The sequence below is a fragment of the Microcebus murinus genome, chromosome X (assembly GCF_040939455.1).
Source record: "Microcebus murinus isolate Inina chromosome X, M.murinus_Inina_mat1.0, whole genome shotgun sequence".
Lineage (NCBI taxonomy): Eukaryota > Metazoa > Chordata > Mammalia > Primates > Cheirogaleidae > Microcebus > Microcebus murinus.
In genome coordinates, this window is record NC_134136.1 from 18,001,589 (window position 1) to 18,007,535 (window position 5,947).

A 5,947-nucleotide genomic window follows, 5' to 3' on the forward strand; every position below is an offset into this window, starting at 1 on the left:
ATAAGTTTTCTGTATCACTCTATATGTGTGGGTGGCAGCAAGTAATAGAAATGAACTTTACTTAGTTTAGAAAACATAAAATGGAATTGAATGGGAGGATTTTAGGGAAGATTTCAGGAAATCCAAGGTAAAGGTAAACAAACAAGTCTCTTTAGGAAATACGAATAACATTGTTAAGGTAATGACTGCCAGATCTCTCCATTGTTGAAATATGTTTTGTCTTGATAACTAACAAATAATTTCTGAGTTGATAGTTTGGTACCATGTGGATATCCCATTTTCCCAAAATATTAGCTAATAATTTTAACATCCATTGATGATTATTACCTTACTAGCTGGGCCAATTATTTCATGGAAAGTTGGACAATGATGATTTTCTACCTTATTTTCTTTTTAATAATTAGCCTGTCTGTGAAGGAGAATGTTCCCTCATTCAACTGATGATGAATTTTGGTTACTCTTAAAAAGGCAGAGTAATTGCATTTTCAGAGTAATGAATAGATATATACAAATTACCTTCCATGGTGGCAAGGTATTTTTCTCTCTCTCTCTGAATACCATTACAGAATCATGGATTTTATTCAATATTTTAAAGTCAGTCACACTGATTACTATTTCCTATGCTCATATTTTCCCAAATGGAGCCTAGTAGAGTCCTTTTAAGGTAGCCTCTTTGTCCTTTTCACATGACTCCTTTAGACTTGAGCACCTTCTTGTCTACTGCTATATGAGATGTTTTAAGCTCTGGAATAATCCATTGCTCCAAGCCCTCTTCCTTTTAGTAAGAAATATTTAGAAATTAATAAATATGCTATGTTCTAGAATAGTTCACTGCTAGTGGACCATCATTGCTTGATTACTGTTAGATCTTTCAGTTATCCATCTTTGGTTGAAAACAACCACTGGCATTGACTATGACCATGAGTGAGATTTGGCACTCAGAGCCACCAGGATTCATAGCCCCATTGGTCACTGCCTGTGAATTGGGGGTGAAACCCAGGCCTTGACAGGTGACACACAAAGATACTGGCCCAGATCCTTGGCCCCATGATACCACTTGCATGGTATGGCTTCTGGCCTACAAATTCTAACCCTGTCTATTCTTCATAGGATGCCTGTTGCCCCAACCCTGAGGATGATGCCTTCAGGACCTCAGAGGTGTGAAACTTGGTTGTCTTATCTTTAAAATAAAGCTGTTTAGATAATTCAAAAAAACAAAAATAACAAAAAATGAGTTCACATTGCTATTTCCAATTCAAAATGAACATTGGGGACCTTTATCTGAATTTACTGAATCCATATTGTCTGTTATCTTTTTTGCTTGTTTTTTAATTAAATTATTTTTATTTTTTATTATTTTTTTTCAGCATATTACAGGGGTACACATTTAGGTTATATACATTTCCTTTGCCCCACCCAAGTCAGAACTTCAAGCGTGTCCATCCCCAAGATGGTGCACACCCCACCCATTATGTGTGTATCTACCCATCTCCTTCCCCCTCCCATCTCCCCGATGCCTGATGAATTTTATTCCTATATGTGCATTTAGAGGTTGATCAGTTAAAACCAATTTGATGGTGAGTACATGTGGTGCTTATTTCTCTATTCTTCTGATACTTAATACAATGAGCTCCAGCTCTATCCAGGTGCTATATCACCATCGTTTCTTATAGCTGAATAGTACTTCATGGTATACATATACCACATTTTATTAATCCACTCATGTATTGATGGGCACTTGGATTGTTTCTAGATCTTTGCAGTTGTGAATTGTGCTGCTATACACATTCTAGTGAAGATGTATTTTTCATTGAATGTCTTTTTTTTTCCTTTGGATAGATGCCCAGTAATGGGATTGCTGGATCAAATGGTAGTTCCACTTTTAGCTTGTTGATGTATATCCATATTATTTTTCACAGAGGTTGTACTAGTTTGCAGTCCCACCAGCAGTGTTAGGAGTGTTCCTGTCTCTCTGCATCCATACCAACATTTGTTGTTTTGGGACTTGTCTCTTATTCTGTTTATTATTATTATTATTTATTTTATTTCAGGATTGTATGAGGGTACAAACATTTTGGTTACATTTTACGTCTTTCCCTCACCAAAGTGAGGATTAGAGGCATGCCTTTCCCCTCTACAATGCTCACTGTATCCATTAGTTATAAATTTACCCCCTCCAATCCCTTAATCCCTGGAGAACATTACTACCATGTGATCTTATTCTGTTTTTTCCATCTATAACAAAGTACCTGAGACTTGGTAACTTATAACCAAAAGTAATGTATTTCTCACAGTTTCGTAGACTGGGAAGACAACACCAAGGCACCATCAGGTTTGGTGTCTTGTAAAGTGTGGCTTCTGCTTCTAAGTTGGTGGTTATTGCTATATTCTTAAGAGGGGATAAATCTTGTGTACTCACATAGTGGAAGAGATAGAAGGGCAAAGGGGCCAAACTCTGCATGAAGCTACTTATAAAGGCCTTAATCTCATTCACAACAGAAAAGCTCTCATGACCTAAATTCCACTTATTGGCCTCATCTCTTACTATTGTTGCATTGGGGATTGAGTTTTAGTATAAATTTTGGAGGGGCCATAGATATTCCAGCTGTATCATTCTTTCCCCAGTCCTCCCACACTTATGTTTTTCTCACATACAAAATACATTCATTCAATCCTAATAGTCCCAAGAGTCTTAACTCATTTTAGCATCAACTTTAAAGTCTAAGTGCAAAGCCTCATCTAAATATTACGTATCAAAATATAGGTGAGACTCAATGTATGATTCATCCTGAGAGAAATTACTCTCCAGCTGTAAGCCTATGAAATTAAAGAATTTATGTGCTTCTGAAATACAATGTTGTGACAAATATAGGACAAATTTTCATTCCAAAATGGAGCAATAGGAAAGAAGAAAGGAATAACAGGTTCCAAGTAAGTCCAAAACTCAGTAAGGCAAATAATAGGAAAGTTTGAGGCTTGAGAATAATTCTTCCTGATTCCCTATCCTACCTCCAGACACACTGTGGCAAAAGTTTGGTCCCTCATGCTCCAGGGTCCCCCACCTCCATGGTGTTGCTTGGTGTAGCCTATGCAGCTGTCATAGTTTACAATACAATGCCTACAGTTCTCCCAGGCTGGAGTTACATATTGGTGGATCCACAGTTCTGTGGTCTCGGGGGTGGCCCTTACCCCATGGGTCCACTAAGCATCACCCCACTGTGGACTCTCTGTGATGACCTCAACCCTGCAGGAGTTCTATGCCTGGGCCCAAAGGGCTCCAAGGCATTTTTTTAAATATGGATGTAGGTAGGCATGCCTCCACAGCTCTTCATTCTTAGTGTAACGTGGAAGCTACGATGGTTTATGACTTGTGTCTTCTAGAACTGTAGCCTGATCTGTAACTTGTCCCGTTTAAACCACAGTTGGGCCAGCTGAAGAGTATTGTACTTGAATGTGGGAGCAGAGACTTTATGTGGTATAGGGCATTGAATCTCAAGATACCTCCCTTGAAACCATTTTGCCTCAAAGCCCTGGTACTCTGGACCAGTGATGGGAGTAGTGACACCAATAATCTCTGATATGCCTTTAGGGTCCTTCTTCCCTTGCCTGGGCATAGCTTCTGACTTCTTTATATCCATACTGATCTCTTTATCAAAAACTCACTTGGCCATACCCTTGGTATTCTCTTCCAAACACACTCATTTATTATTTTTTTAACATTTTTACATAGCCAGCCTAAGTATTTTTCAAATCTTTAACTTATGCTTATATTTGGTTACAATTTCTGTCTTTAACACACTTCTCTTCATATTTTACTATAAACAGTCAAGAGAAGCCAAATTTCTCACTTTGCTTAGAGATTTCTTTCACCAAATATCCTAGTTCATTACTCTCAACTTCTTTCTTCCACAAAGCACTGTTACCAAAAGTTCAGTACTTGTTCCCAAGGCCAAATCAGTGAGAATGAAGAATGAGAACAAGAGATTTGAGAAAAAGGAAAGAGAAGCTTACTAATTTGCTACTGAGGAGGGCAGTAGACTAGCATTTCAAAGACTGCCATCCTGTCTTTAAGCAGAAAACATGGCTTTTTAAAAGGGGAATTTTCAGGAGTTGGGCTCAGGTCTATGTCACCAGTGTCACATGTTGTGGCTTTGGGCTATTGTTGTTTAACTATAATTGGTGGTTTCAGTCTACTGGTGACATCTCATATCCCCTGTTTGGACAATTCTGTTGAGCCATTTCCTGTGGTTTAAGGCACTAGAAACAAAAAAAGCAAAGAATATTTTGCCCCTTTGATTACTGGCCTGGGCTGGAAATGGAGGTTTTAATTCCTCAAAAGGGTGGGGGGTTTAAAAAGACAACTCATAAAACATTTTCTTGCCCTTTTTCAGACATTCACCTCTGTTACAGCACTAGGACATGGACACACTTCAGCCAAGTTCTTTGCCACTTTGTAACAAGGATGGTTTTAATTTCAGTTTCCAATAAGATATTTCTCATTTCCATCTAAGACCTTATCAGAATAGACTTTAGTGTCCATATTTCTTCCAGGATTCAGATCAAGATCACTTAGATAATTTCTAAGAAGCCTGAGGCTCTCTCTACAGCTCTCCTCCTTGTCTGAGCTCTCACATGAATTTGCTGTAATGATTCATTCACAACAATCTAGGCTTTCTGTAGCATGCACCTCAAAGCTGTTCCAGGCTCTATACTTTATCTAATTCCAAAGATACTTCCTTATTTTCAAGTATTTTTTACAGCAATACCCCACAAATGGTACCAACTTCTACTTTAGTTATTTTGTGTTTCCATAACAAAACACCTGAAACTGGGTAACTTATAAACAACATAAATTTATTTCTCAGAATTCCAGATGCTAGGAATTCAAAATCAAGATGCTGACAAGATTTGTGTCTGGTAAGGGTTCAGTCTTTGCTTCCAAGATGATGCCTTGTGTCTGTATTCTCCAGGGATTACAGATGCTGTCTCTTCATATGGCAGAAGGGATGGAAGGGCAAAAAGAGAAGAAATTGTGTAAAACCACTCTCACAAATACCTTAACCTCATTCATGAGTCTAGAGCTTTCATGACCTAATACCCTACCAAAGGCCTCACCTATTAGTACTGTTGCATTGGTAATTAAGTTTCAATATGAATCTTGGAGGGGGGGATAAACATTCAAATCATAGCATCTCTTCATATATCTATGCATATATGTATAATTATATATGTTACTTATTTATATATTAGTTGTCTATCACACCAAAACTTAGCAGCTTTAGATAATAAACACCTATTGTTACATATCTTCTGTGGATCAGAAATTTGGGAATGGCTTATCTGAGTTTTTGTGACTCACAATGTCTCATGAAGTTGAAGTCAAATTGTTGGCTAGGGCTATAGCCATTTGAAGATTTAACTGGGGACTGGGGCTGGAGGATGTACCTCCAAGATGACTCTCTCACAAGGCTATTGGCTCAGACGTAAGTTTCTCATTGACTATTGGCATGAGGACTCAGTTCCTTGTCAAGTTGACCACTACATAATTATTCCAAAGTATCTTTATGATATGTTTGCTGGCTTTCCCATAAAGAGTGATCCGAGAGAAAGAAAAATGAGAAACTGCAATGACAGCTTAAGGCCAAGTCTCAGAAGTAGCATGCCATCACATCTATACCTTTCTATTTGTTAGAAGCAAGACACTAAATCCAGCCTGCACTCATAGAGAAAATAATTAAACTTAATTTCTTAAAAAGAGGAATAGCAAAGTATTTACAGACATTTTAAAAACACCTTATTTGCTTATTTATTTATCCTACATCATACATAAAATAGTTTAAAATTTACCATATCTACATTGCTAAACATGAAAATAGTGAATTAAGTATATAATTTTTTACAGTATTTTTTATTTCAGACTATATCCTACTAAGGATGTATATTCTTC

The 5,947-nt window shown here is 37.4% G+C and overlaps 1 non-coding gene across 1 annotated transcript; it reads left to right on the forward strand.

Annotated features, from left to right (window-relative positions):
- Positions 1-884: 884 nt before the first annotated feature.
- Positions 885-1,012, forward strand: LOC142866158 (small nucleolar RNA ACA64). The gene has a single exon (XR_012916212.1). It is a non-coding gene; the product is annotated as a small nucleolar RNA ACA64 (small nucleolar RNA).
- The last annotated feature ends 4,935 nt before the right edge of the window (positions 1,013-5,947 follow it).